At 39.0% G+C, this 15,509-nt stretch overlaps 1 protein-coding gene and 1 pseudogene across 1 annotated transcript in view; both read left to right on the forward strand.

Moving 5' to 3' along the window:
• Window positions 1-15,509, forward strand: part of FSTL4 (follistatin like 4) — a 1,116,563-nt gene that overhangs the window by 967,306 nt on the left and 133,748 nt on the right. The window lies entirely within an intron of this gene.
• Window positions 9,536-9,654, forward strand: LOC148539645 (5S ribosomal RNA; annotated as a pseudogene).

A 15,509-nucleotide genomic window follows, 5' to 3' on the forward strand; every position in this document is an offset into this window, starting at 1 on the left:
AAAAATGTAACAAGCAATTTGTACCATCTCTTAAGCAAATATAAAGAAAATGTTCATGATGTGGATGATGAGCCTATTGTAATGTCTGCCATTTCCCATGCTGTACAAATGATAGATGCTACGCCACGACAATCACGAGTGGTGCCACCATCTCCATCAGTAACAGCAAGGGAAGTGCTAACACCCTCTGCACCCGTAGAGGAAGTTGTTAATACCATACGTAGCAGCAACAGATTAAACCCCCAGCCAGGTAACAAGGTCAAAGGTAGCAGCGCTACCGGTCTGCATCCCATTCGGACAATAACTGTTCCGAATGGAAATGCAGATGCGAACGGTGTAGTGCCCATGAGGGAAGTGGTAATGCATTGTCCTTGGACAAGAGCAGAACTAAATTCCATCATAAATGATTTCCCCGATCCCAAAAAGGAACTAGCCAAATGTCAGAGATTTTTGAGGAATTTGGGTAGTTCTCATGAGCCAGCTAATAAAGATTGGCATGTGGTGTTAAGGGCCTGTCTACCACGCAATACCGACGTGACAAAATTTATCACAGATTGTGTATTGGATGGTGACGTTCCCTTAACGGACCAAGTAAACCAAGGTAACATTTCCCGCATTGTAACTCAATTGGGTATATATTTTCCGGTAGTAGTTAACTGGAACAAAATTTTTACCATAAAGCAAAAGGAGAGTGAATCTCCAGAAGAGTATTGCGACCGGGCTCTGCAGGCTATCACCCAGTACACTGGGTTAGAAGATATTAAAGATAGCACTCACCACAGGGGAATGATAGTCACGGTACTCATGGACGGTCTTAAGGAAAACTTAAAGACTCGGGTTCAGACCTCACAACCTGGCTGGAGGGGAGTCACAATAGATACCCTCATAGAATCTGCCATAGAACATGATAAGAACATCTCAAAGAAGAGAGAGACCCAGAGCGAAAAACTAATGGCTGTCAGTATTCAAGCTCTGGAAGGAATGACGGTAACATCACAGCCAAAAGACACACTTGCATCTACACACACACCTACACCTGAACAGTTATATGCCCTCACAAATCCCACGCAACAGCAAACACCGCTCTATTCTACTAACCCTACACAACCACAGGTCCCACACTACTCACAAACTTCATATCCCCCACAATACCCTTATCCTCCATAACCCTACACATATCCACCACCTTTTCCCCCTGCTCAAACCTCACAACAACCCGTGTCTTCATCTGACCCATGAATATGTTTTAATTGTAACCAGCCCGGACATTTAAGTAGAACCTGCAGAGTAAAAAGGGTAGGACCGCCAAACCAGAAAGTACCTGGATATCCCCATAAGGGATATGCACAGAGAACAGCAAATATCCAGCAAGCACCAGCTCCAATTGTGGCCGTTAATGCTTTATTGGAGAATTGTAGCCAACGCTAGGGGTCAGGTCATACCTGTAGTCTACAGATAGTCAGGTTAACGGGAAGTACTAGGGAAGAACTGGTCATGATGGTTGATGTGGCTGGTGCTGAATATCCTTTTCTTGTAGACACAGGGGCGACCAGGTCAGTGATAAAATCTCCCATTAATTTACAGGTGACCAATGAGACAGTACCAACAATGGGTGTAACAGGTAAAGTGGAACATTATCCTTTAACAAAGTCCACAGAGGTTACTATTGGGCTATTGCATACCAGGCATTCTTTTCTTTTGGCTGCTGCGGCTCCTACTAACCTGCTGGGTAGAGACTTGTTATGTAAGATGGGATGTGTTATATATTGCTCCCCTGATGGTGTATTTTTAGATATCCCTGAGAGAGTTGCGCATGAGGTGCGGGATATGTTGGACACTCCCCAAAGGAGAATGTATCACTCTACAAGTTTAAATGAAAATCCATCCCAGGTAGATCAAATGTTGTCCCAAATTCCAGATTCCCTTTGGACTAAGGATGGACAGGACACTTGATTAATGGCAAACGTAAGCCCCGTAATGGTAGATTTGAAAAGCGGCAGACAAGCTCCAAAAATTCCCCAGTACCCACTAAAACAGGAGGTAGAATTAGGGGTTTTTCCAATAATTGAACTATTATTGCAACAGGGAATTTTAGTCCGTACAGCTAGTGTAGCCAACAGTCCCATCTTTCCCGTGAAAAAGAGTGGTGGGAGTTGTTAAAGGCTGGTACAAGACCTTAGAGGTGTTAATAAGGTCGTAGAGAGCCAATTCCCCGTAGTTCCAAATCCAGCTGTCATCCTGATGCAGATCCCACCAAATGCAACCCATTTCACTGTCATTGACCTCTGTTCTGCTTTCTTCTCTGTGCCTCTCCACCCTGACTGTCAGTATCTATTCGCATTTACATACAGAGGTGTGCAATATACATGGACACGGTTGCCCCAAGGTTTCATAGACAGCCCCAGTATCTTTTCCCAGGCATTGCACAACTGTTTACAATCTTTTCAACCTGCAAATGGATCTGTTCTAATTCAATATGTGGACAATTTATTGCTGTGTTCTGATTCGTTTATGTCATGTTTAAATGATACTAAACTTTTGTTGCTTCATCTCTCGCATACAGGACACAAGGTGGCTAAGGACAAACTACAGCCGTGCCAATCCAGAGTAAAATAATTGGGACACTGCCTAACCCAGAAGTTAAGACATCTCACAAATGATAGAATCCAGGCCATACAGAACATGACACTGCCGCAGAATCAACAGCAAATTCGTACCTTCTTGGGAATGTGTGGATACTGTAGAATGTGGATCCCATATTTTTCTATTTTGGACTTGCCTTTGCAGGACTTAGTCTCTTCCTCAAAGCCCAATCGTGTCATACACACAGAGGAAACAGAGCAGGCTTTCCTTAATCTTAAGGATAGTCTGACCAAAGCACCTGCATTGGGAATACCTGATTATGAGAAACCTTTTGATTTGTATTGTACGGAAGCCGATGGTTGTGCTGCAGGTGTCCTTACACAAAAACATGGTGATGCCAGTAGGCCCGTAGCATACTACAGTGCCCTATTGGACACTGTGGCGAGATCACTCCCCACCTGTTTGAGAAATGTAGCAGCTACCGCTCTATTGGTGAGTAAAAGTGAGGACGTAGTATTGGGTCATGATATGATTGTCTATACTCCCCACGCTGTATCTGCTCTGCTGAACTCTGCTCAAACCAGACACGTCTCTTTGGCTAGGTTTACCAAATGGGAACTAGCTCTAATCGCACCTGCGAACATCACTGTTAAACGTTGCAGCACGCTGAATCCAGCAACGTATTTACCATATGTACAACGTGATGTACAAATGGTGGAAAGAGCCGAGTTGCTGGTGGAGGGTGAGTTCAGCAGACATAATGATACACACGATTGTATGGAATATCTGAATCAGACCTTTACTGCTAGACCTGACATACACGACACACCTTTACAGAATGTAGATGTGACTTTTTATACGGATGGCAGTTGTCATACACAAACAGACACAGGTGAATTATGTACAGGTTATGCTGTTGTAAATGACACAGACATCATAGAAGCCAAACCTCTTGGTCCTCCTCATTCAACCCAGGTTGCAGAGTTAGTAGCACTAACTAGAGCATGTGAACTGGCAGCAGGCAAATCTGCTAACATTTACACTGACTCTAGGTACGCGTTCGGGGTGGTGCACGATTTCGGGGCTCTATGGCATCTGAGAAATTTTATGACAGCAGCAGGCACACCAGTTGCACATTCCCGACACATAAAACATCTTTTAGAAGCAATCCAACTGCCCAAAGCGGTGGCAGTAATCAAGTGTAAAGCCCATACATGTGAGGATGACTCGGTATCACTGGGCAACAACAAAGCCAATGAAGCTGCAAAATGGGCAGCAGGGTTAAAAATGTTTTCTCCCACTGAAAAAATTATGTCTTTCCAAACAATTGATATGTTGAAATTAATTGAGATGCAAGATTTGTGTTCAATTCAGGAAAAGTCCATTTGGAAGTCCAAGGGATGTGGGCAAGAGTCCTCCGGGCTCCGGAGGGCCGGATAAGGTAAACCAGTAGCCCCCAAGGCATACTACCCCAGCCTGGCTGAGGCAGCACATGGTCTGACTCATCTGGGAAATCAAGGTATGTGCAAGTTGGTGAGAGCATACTGGTGCGCACCAGGTTTTTCTTCACAAGCAGAAAAGATAGCAATGTCCTGTCTGACCTGCTTGAGGAAGAACATAGGGAAAGCGATCCCTACCGAACCATCCCACATTCCACCGACTGATGGACCTTTCCAGGTGATACAAATTGATTTCATCCAATTACCACCCTGCAGGAATCTTAAGTATGTATTAGTATGCACTGATGTATTTTCTAATTGGGTTGAGGCCTACCCAGTGGCCACTAATACTGCTGCGTTTACTGCCAAGAAAATAGTTCAGGAATTTGTATGCAGATATGGTATCCCTAAAATCATCGAGAGTGACAGGGGTACTCATTTCACAGGTGATGTTTTTCTAAATATGTGTAAGCTGATGGGTATTAATAGCTGACTTCACACCCCCTACCAACCGCAAGGCAGTGCCAAGGTAGAGAGGTTAGACGGGACTATTAAAAATAAGTTAAGTAAAATCATGGCAGAGACTGGACTAGGTTGGCCAGAAGCATTACCGTTGGTCCTGCATAGTATAAGGACCACTCCCAGACCCCCTCTAAATCTGTCTCCCTTTGAAATACTGTTCAGTAGACAACCTCATTTGATTATAAGTCCACAGGAAGACTTGAAAGGTAAGAACGAGGTAACTGTAAAGTATCTTATATCAATGAGTAAGCAGTTAAAACAACAGCAGCAGAAACTGAAATTGTTGTCCAATGATATGCCTGAAACTAACTGTCATGATGTTGAACCAGGAGAATATGTTATGATCAGAAATTTCTTGCGTTCAGGTTGTTTCACTAATCGGTGGTAATTTCCGTACCAGGTGCTGCTGACAAGTACTACATCTTTGAAGGTGGCTGAGAGAGATACCTGGGTCCATTCTACTCACTGCAAAAAGGTCAATCAACCGGTGGAGAAAGAAGTCGGAGACAAGGCTGATAGCGTGGACCTGTCGCTCGCGAACTTGTTCCGGGTGGATTGAAAAGGTTGTAGTGAGATACCTAAACTAAAAGAAATCTGCAGGTCTTGTTGTGGCAATGGACGGGCCTGCTGTGTTCATTTTCATGTTCTCTTTTAGAGTGTTCATCATCCTGGTCGGTTCGGGAATGTCCAGTTTCTGTGAAGGGGGACCGATTGTGGAGAGGGGAGTTGATGGTAGTGCTGATGGAGTGGAGTCAGAAGGAGTGCAATGCCAATCAGGGGAGTGTCTGACCAATCTTAGTACTGTTATTGTTAAGAGAGCTGTTATTCCAGATACTCGGGGACGTTGTGGAGGTTTATCATCTGAAGATTCCTGTATTTGTGAGCTTTGTGGGTCCCTAGTTGATGAGAATTGTATCCAGCGGTGCCAGCCTAAATATAACCCGTACTGGGGTGGGTATCATTTAGAGGATTGTCATAGCATGGTAGGCAAAGTGTTAAATCAAACTGATTGCTGGGTGTGTTCACATGTGCCACAGAAACAAGCATAATGTAGGGTTGGTGCCATTTCCGTTGAATATCACGGAAATTTTAGAATTACAGAAAGGGAAAACATGGGATGGAAAATTCCTGTCATCCAAACCACCTCATTTCAAACTATATCAATTCCAAGTAGATAGATCACTTTTGTGTTTAAACATAACCAACCCTAATAAACCCGGGAGTTGGGAAGTGACAGGGAATAATCAGACGATTACCTACTCACAAAGAGCTGATAATGAGTTCATAAACCATGATCTGTTACGCTCAATTAAATCTAGTGGGAGACATTTTAGGTACCGGTATGCATTGAGTTCCACCAAAGAAATTATTGGTAAGGTGCCAGATGGTTATTGTGCTAAAATAATACAGCCAGAAACTTGCATGTACCAGGTGGAAGACCCAGAAATAGGATTGTTTGCAAGGGAAATGTGCTTAATAATAATGATGCATACCATTCCTTATGTTCTACATTGATAATGTATATTTTATATGTGGAAGAAAAGCGTATAAGTGGCTCTCCCCGAGTTCTGAAGGTTTGTGTTACCTGGGCAGAGTAGTCCCAGAAGTTATGACCCTCACACATGTTGAAGTGCTTGGTATACATAAGAACACACCATCTCCATATCTTCACACACAATATGAACACAGAGGCAAACGAAATATGATACCTGGTGACGTGCACAAAGCCACTCAGTTAATTAGTGAGACAACTGGCTTTCAAGTTTTAGTCGCATTGGATCCCACCAGGATCGCTCGGGGTACATTAAACTTTAGATATATTCAGGAACTTGCTAAATTGATAGATAATATCACCGAGATGTACGATGACACATTCAGGTATACAGGGAGAGAATTGCAAGCGTACAAGAAAGAACTGGTGCAACACAGGCTAGTCTTAAATTATTTAACTGCTTTTACTGGAGGGTATTGCATAACATTGGCCACCCAATTTGTAGTAAAATGTTGCACCTATGTCACCAATGATACCAGCGACCCTAAGGAAGTGATAGACCGGAAGATGGATGAAATTCTGCAGCTAAAGTGGGAATTTTGTAAGAACCATAATGCTTCAGTGGCTGAAGTAGGGGAGAAGATAGACGGATGGGTTTCATGGCTGAACCCAGTGAAATGGTTCTCAGGTCTAGGGGAATGGGTCCAGGAAGTGATCGCCAGCATCGGCAAATTCTTAATCCTTATACTGATTGTCATCATAATAATTGGCATATGTGTCCGGTGTGTTCCTATTGTGTTGAAGTGTGGAAAATGTAAAAATAGAGTAAAACGAAAGAACAAAATTATGATGGTGGTCAGTATGAATACTGAGGTAAATACACACTGCATTACAAACCTGAACTAGGAAATACCATCATTTAATGTATTATATTTAGACATGCATAGAATGTATTATTGAAATGTTATTTTAAAACACCTCAGATAATGTAAAGTCTCAAATTTCACCTTCAAGACTGCCTTTATAGGACTTATGTATCCCCACACCTTTCACATGATCTTCCAAGATCCGCGGTGTGCGTATAATAGTAGGTTTATGTCCCCACTCAGAGACACATTATTGATGGATTGAGAACCACCTTGTGCCATCCCATAATAACACTAAATAGTAAATAAATGTAAGCCTAAATTATATTTTAAAATCAGATTGTGATAGCATGTTGTTCGCTATCAAACGGTGGACTGTCGAAGCTGGATAATTGGCTGAGACAAGATCAGTTTAAAATTGAATTGCAGCGACGCCATCTTGCGACTGGCTGCAAGAAGCCATCTTGGAAATGAGATCGCAAGACGCTATTTAGTGAATGGCCAACCAAGCGCCAGTTTAGATAAACTCACTCTTTAGTACATGTGGCGATATTACTATTAGCATCATGCGATTGCATCTTTCACCATTTCTCATACACACATTAATACGCACAATTGTGCTGTTAACTATTCGCATATTAGCGAATGCATAAGATCCTGTATGAAAACGCTGAATATTAGCTTCATGCACACGCATCTGCCCCAAGTTAACTAGCGTCTTTACATCAAACCCCACATACTCACACATTACATATTCACATACAAGGTTCCATAAGCTTTAAGGTATAAGATTCAAGTATGCACATTTATTATAATTGCTAGGAAATAAAGATTATTTCGTAACTAAGGTTTTATACGTGATAAGTAAGCCATGTTTGGTATTGTACTGATGCGTACTCTCTCAACAGTATTCCAGTAATATCGATGGAGAGATTGCAATATGCATTCTCAACTTATGGACAGCAGAGACTTCAAGCAACAAAATGTACATTATATGAACAACTGTTAGGATTTGCATGAGGCGGGAAACCAGAGACCACCAGTTGTTAGAGGCTGGACTGTGTCTATTTGAACCAACCTGTTAAATGCCTTGTAACATATGCCCTCTCCTTTAGGACCAATGGTATTAGCAACAAACTTCTATATTGTGTTGTTTATTCCTGGGGGGTATAAATATGTGTGCTCTGACCCTGGGTTCCTAGTCTTCGTGCTGAATGCTGATTGACAGGGGTTTCTTGCTGATGCCTACATCTGGACCAGAGAGCGCTGCGTATGTATAATTGTACTTGGGTCTGTATAATTTCTTTGCACTAAGATTATATGAGGATTATAGCGTGTAACTGTTGTACTTTTACTTGAATAATACTTTGTGCTTTGGAACCACAGGTTCTAGGTCTGGAGTCTTTATTTACTGTATGACTGCGTACGCAAATTAGCGTCATCCTTATAGGTTTATAGGCAGGATATTAGAAGGTATAAGCAGGGGTATATAGAGGTTCAAAGGCAGTATCGTTAGAAAAAATACAATATTCGCTTTGCATTAACCTGCACCACAACATATGTTGTGTACCTCCTGTCTTGCCCATGTGGGTTGAACTACGTGGGCAAGACAGAAAGGAAATTCAAAGAGAGAATGGCACTCAATAGAAGTGCCATTCAACATGCTTTGGATTCAGGGCACTGCGATCAGCCTGTTGCAAGGCACTTTTTGCAGGCTAAACATGGGGTGGCCTGTTTGAGGGCCATTATAATTGATCATGAGCCGGGTACAAGACGTGGAGGTCATAGAGGAAAAAGGCTATTGCAGTGGGAGAGGAAATGGATAAATATGTTGGGAACCATGGCACCTAGGGGTCTAAACGAGACCCTGCGATTGAAGTGTTTTCTTTAAAGATATATAGTCTCTCTATGATATTATGGGGTTGATAGATGACAGACCATGGTTATGATGTGGCAACATTAGATTTTTTCCATTGTTTATATACTTAGAATATAGGAAAGTGAGCCACCATTATATATACTGTATATGTATAAAGATATGTCACATCTGAGATAATAAACTATGAGTGTGTAGGATTTAGAATTGGGTTAAATGTAAGCCAAACCTGGAACTTTATGTAATGTGTCAATTAATATTACATATGTACAGCACGGCTATAGCTCATTGTCTATGTATATATTTGTGTGGATAGTAATATGTAGATGGGGTGTTCTGCGATTATGTTTAACTTGTATATTCATTTTGATGTTGATATGCCAATATGATTAAGATTGGATTGTATTTTGGACGTTATGTCTTTTTTCTTGTATTTGTTATTGTTTTTACGGACGGCGATGTGCTTTATGTGTGTTGTCAGGCCTATTACCATGAGAAGTTCCTATCTATGTACACTGGGAACTGAGTAAAATTTGTGTGAAGCTACTTATGTGATGTTTTCTATAAAATTACAATCTATATATGCTTATGCTATATATGTCAATTTATTGCATCACAAGTAAGGTATGCTTATGCATCACTTGTCTTGAAAGCAACTAATTATTAATTGGACCTCTCTGTTGAGAATAGTCCTACATTTTATAATAGGCTCAGACCGTGTGTATAAGTGAATCCCCATATATTTTCAGTAGCGATGGTCTACAGCCATACTTCACTGATTATGCCCAAACCCGTCTGATCTTGGAAGCGATCCAGTGATAGGCCTGGTTAGTACTGATGTGGGGGACCACTCAAGAATACCAGGTGCTGTAGACAAATATTGTCCTGTTTAATGGGGATCATAGGATTGCACACTGTGTAGCCTATATACCAATATCAGTGGTATCTGTTGCACCATTTTACTCAAGCACATTCATTGAACCCGTAATTGTATGTGTGGGGTACCTTGCAGGAATTGTCAATAATATTTTCGCCTAAAAAATTTTTGTATGTACCCGGTATGTATTTTATTATTATTATAATTAATAAAAGTTATATTTTACTTTATCAATAAGAATTCATATAAAGTGTGCCCCAAGAATAGCCTCACTTTTTCTTTTGTTAGTCAATCTGTCATATTTTGGCTGTGGGAGCACCACCAACACTAATATGTAATGTACAAATCATTCGTGGATGTAGATGGTTGGTTATAGTAATTCTAGTATTGGTTCTGTGCGGAATCCTCCCTGTTCGCTACTACAACAATAGGCAATACTATTGTGATGTAAAGGCCCCCATACATCAGCAATTGATTGCAGCAATCGTGCAATTTGCAATCGATTGTGACAAAGGGAAAAAGAGAAAGATTTATAAAAATCTTTCCCTTTTTTCAATCGATTGTTACAATTCTGCAACCTGCAATCGACAGAAAAAAGGAAAGATTTTTATACACAATCGATTGCAAATTGCACGATTGCTGCAATCAATTGCTGATGTATGGGGGCCTTCAGCTGTATGTTTGATGTTTGTGTCCCAAAAAATGCTAAGTAGTGTGTGTTGCGTTATTGCCTCAATTGCCTTGGCCTTTTAAATAAGCTGCATTATTATGCAACATAGCACTATTGCTACTGACCAACTGACTTAAAGCATTTCACCTCTCATTAGAAATATTTTTCTGTGAGCATTAGTGTTGTACAAAAATTGACAACAATGACTGGTACACTATTAAGCATTAGCTTTTGTAACCCATTAATTTAATTATCCCAGGTTTTTTTTTCCCTGAGACTGCCTGAAGCGATAACACAATTGCATTTCTACTTTCTACAACAAGGTTAGCAATTTAGTTAATTGGAAATACAAGAGGAGATTAATTGCAGAATTTAACTTCAAGAAAATGATGTTGCACATTGCCACAGCTGTCGCTGCACACAAATGTCTGTGTTACACCTCTTATGGGAGTGAGGTGGAAGAAAACAACCTTTCAGATTCCATTTTATCACTGTAGCCTACTAATGATATATTTGCTGCAATTAATTAGTAAGGAATGAACAAGGAAAAATATTTCAAATATCAGTTTTAAAACATATATTAAGGGTTAATTGCATTATGTTTTAAATTTTAAAACTAGTGGAAAAACCCAACATGCACAGATATACTCGTATACAGTTACCGAGAGGAATAGCATGCCTGCATATCTGCTGATTACTAGCTGAAACTAATTTCTAGTTGTTAAACTTGTGTCTTCATATAACTTTGGTGGTACAATTATGTACTTACTGTTTTGTTCTGCAAGCCTGATGGAAGATGTTACATAGTAAGACTTAGAGCTGTATTCAATTTGATTCGCAAACGCGATACTTTTTCGACTCCCGGACTTTCCGCCTACTTCGCCTGTTTTGCATGCAGAAAAAAGTATCGCGCGTGCGCCCGCGTATCCCCGTATTGAATTTGAAAGTACACGAAAACGGGATCCGGCGAAACTGGAACAAGCGGAACGTCCTGTCAAATGTGGGGAAATCAGCCTGACACCCCCAAAAGATGCTCTGACATGGGGGTTAGCTATGGTTACCCCCGATTTGGCTTGCTGAAGGTATTTGGTGCTTTTAAACAGGCTCAATAGCTGCTAAATAGCGTTTTTGTAGTGAAGAATAGTATTCAGGAGGTTTTTTTGCAGAAAATAACTTATCCCAGCAAATTTGGGGTACTTGAAAATGGGGGCCTGCATATTTTAAAGTTGCTAAAGTTAAGTTTAAAAAATCTTGAAAAATTCACCTTCCGCAAGCCCCTGCAATGAAAACAACACATGGGGCATACTTGGGGACCCCCCTAGAGTGTAGATCGATAATTTTTTTTTTTTTTGCCCCCAAAATGAAAGTGATTTTTTGGGGTGTTCTTAAGTGGTTTTTTTTACATTTTTTGACACAGTTTCCCTTTGGGGACTGTCTAAAGGTTGCAACGTTGCACCCCAAAACCCCAATTCTGCACTTTTTTTCCGTCGGCTATTCATAGGCGAAACTTTTTCGCCTATTACATTGCATTGACTTTCCGTCTAGGCAGAAAGTCTTTCAAATTGAATACGGTGATACTTTTCCGCCTGGCTAAATGACGGCTCTTCCCTCCAAATTGAATACGGGCATTAGTCCAGCATTCCTCCAGTATTGTGGATGAAAGATAACTTTTTTGTGTTAGTCTTGTATTAACTGTTTACAGTATGTATACAAAATAAAAACTTATACAATAATAAGGAGCGCAAAAAATATATCAAGATATCAAAAAGATATTTAATAAACAAAACATATATCTATGGACACATTCATAAAATAGCAGTTAGCACAATAAGTATTAATATACATTAAAAGACATACTGATATATCCTTAGAAGTAGTTAATAAAATGCTAAGAAATTAATGAACTCCGTCTAATGAGAACTCAATTTTGCGAGCAGTCAATTAGTGTGCTTTTTAGACAAAATGATGTTCAGTTGCCTTTATGTGGATAGTCTTATCCTTCTCTCCAGAGAAAGTAATTTCACCATCAGTGTTAGATCTCCAGTCTCTTTATAGTTAGTGTCCATAAATTAATCCATATTAGCAGCCCATAGATGACAGAAGATTTTAAAGTCAATCATACCACTGTTGCTGTTGGAAATAGTGGTTCTGCTTAATCAATCTCCACTGTTCTATAGAGTATGAACTGCCACTGATGAGGGCAGTAAAGCTCTGCTTCCTCTGTTGCTGCTGTTCCAGGATGCAGGCTGACAGTGGAGAGGAATAGCACACTTCACAGGAGGGAGCAGGATGAAAAGCACACTTAGCCAGCTTCTGGTCAGGAGACCTGATATTTCAGCAATAAGTCGTCTTATGCGGCTGCTCTAAGACGGAGTGTCCCTGTACCTTAACGCGTTTCTCTGCTATTTAGGGTAGCAGTTTCCTCAGAAGGCAAGAAAATAAGTGTAGTCACTGTGATATTCCTATAAGGTATTTAAAGGACTCATATCCAATCCAAATGTTCCAGTGATTAGACACACCTGTGATCAGGTAATTAGCACATACAAATGATGTAAATTTACTTTAAAACTCACAATAAAAATAGAAATAATTAAAACACATTTGTATTAATACTCTTGTACAGCAAAAAGTATCCACATATAATAAACAATAAACAATAAGATATTTCTGACCAATGGCATCTAGGAAAATTAATAATTAGGTATTTTGCTTCAATTTAATTTCTTTTTTAACATTAAATCATAAGTATACCAAAATATTTACATTATAGTCACTGAGCTTCTGTGGCTCAGTGAACTAAGGCAGCAAGCTAACTCTTATGAGGTTCCTGGTTCTAGTCCAGGTAGGGAAGGAATTTGTTATTTTTATCTAAATATTATTTAATATAGATCGTATTATTATTATTTTCAATTTAATGTTAGTTATAACAATGTTAGCCTCTTAAATGATTGTTTAGTAGCCTAGAAAAAAACAACAATTAGAGCAAATTTATGTTGATATTCTTATGGAGCAAAAAGTATACATATATAATAAACGGTAAATATCTCTGACCAGTTGTGTCTAGGGAAATTAGTTCTTTAATCTTTCACTACAATTAAATGCTTTAACAATAGATCATAAGTATACCAAAAAGTTCATCTTGTACTTACTGAGCTTCTATAGCTCAGTGGGTCAGGGCAGCAAGCCAACTCCCACAAAGCCACCGGTTCCAGCCCAAGCAGAGAAGAAATTTACCATTTTAATCTAAATTATGTTTTGAATAGATCAGATTTTTATTATCAGTTCAATAATAGTTATAACAATATTAACCACTTAAGTATTCATTTAATAACCTGCATAGCTGAATAATCACTAATTTAAAGTTCTTAAACGATATTGTAATACATATTCTTCCTCCTTACACAGAATCTATCAACCACTAGTATATTTAAAGATCCTGAATAATTAACAGGGAGGATATACAATGATACAGAATAGAAATATAAAAGTCAAGAAATATAGATGTAACCATATAGATGTACACCCAGAAAGCAGAAACACAAACAGAAGTACAAACAATTGACTAATGGACTAATAATCAACCAATTAACAATAATTAATAAATAATAAATAAATTGGTCGGTGACCAGACAAGAATACACAGTAGAAAAAAAGTCCTAGATATATAGTGTACACCAATCATCATATATTGTTAAGTTCCATACATTCATTAAGCCCTAGGGGTGACAATGTTCCTAAAGAATAAATCCAAAATGTTTCTTTTTTGCAAAGAACAGCAAACCTATCTCCTCCTCTTTCTGTGGGTTTAACTTCCTCAATACCTTGAATGCTAAGCATTTTGACATCACCATTATGGCAGTTCTTAACATGTCTAGAAACGCTATGTTTCAAGTTACCTTTAATTACATTTCTCTTATGTTCTAAAAATCTGGTGTTTAGAGTTCTAATGATGCGGCCTACGTATTGTAAACTGCATTTATAAGTAAGTAGATACACCACATAAGTTGATTGACAATTGATCAAACTTTTGATAGAAAAAGATGTTTTTAGGGAAGTTGAAACAAATTCTTTGCTTCTATTTTTAATATATTCACAAGTCAGGCAGTGATTTTTTCCACATTTAAAACAACCTACAGTTTTATCATTAAGCCAATTAGATGCACCAGGCATTTTCAAGCTGGTGCTTCTAAAATGGCTTGGTGCTAGATGTTCTTTAAGCGTTGTGGCTTTTTTAAAAACTATCTTTGGTTCTTCACCTAGATAGTCCGTTAAAGTTTTATCCAGTTTTAACATTGGAAAGTTTTTCTTTATAATATGTTTGATCTCTTTAGACCTGGAATTATACTTTGAAATAAAAAGTGGGGTTTCTAATAAATCATTATTATTCACCTTGTTAGGAGGATTTAAGAGGGAATCTCTATCTCTATTTTCGACTTCATAAAATGCTGATTCAAGAAGTCCCACTGGATAGCCTTGTTCTAGAAAACGCTTTGTCAATTCTTTAGCTTGCAAAGTGAATTGATAATTATCTGAACAGTTTCTTTTTAATCTTAAATATTTTCCCTTAGGGACATTGTCCAACCAAGGTTTATAGTGACAACTTTTGTAGTACAGATAATTATTACAGTCCACTTTTTTCCTAAATGTGGTTGTAGAAATAAGTCCATCTTTAATACAAAGTGCTATATCCAAAAACGTGATATACGAAGAGTGACAATTATTGGTAAATTTCAGACCAAAATCATTATTATTAATATGTGAAAGAAATAATTCAATAGAATCTAAATCCCCTTTCCAAATTATAAAAATATTGTCTATAAACCTGCCGTATAGCACCAAGTTCGCCCCAAATGGACTGGCCCAAACATAACGATCTTCAAACGAGCCCATATATAAATTTGCAAGGCTCAGTGCGAACTTGGTGCCCATTGCAGTCCCATGTGTCTGTAAATAATACTGTTTATTAAAAATAAAATAATTATGTGTTAGAATAAAGTTCACCAAATCCAAAATGAAACTAATATGTGGCTGTGCACCAGCAAAAGAACCAGATTTATTTAATCTCTTTGTTGAGCTCAATAGATTCACTCGAGATCTATGCAGGAAGAGATATTTTGCAAATAAATCCCACAAGGAAAATAATGAACATTCAATGTTGATTTTACTTGATAAAGAAGATGACAA

Source organism: Taudactylus pleione, unplaced genomic scaffold, assembly GCF_031769625.1.
Source record: "Taudactylus pleione unplaced genomic scaffold, aTauple2 ptg000025l, whole genome shotgun sequence".
NCBI lineage: Eukaryota > Metazoa > Chordata > Amphibia > Anura > Myobatrachidae > Taudactylus > Taudactylus pleione.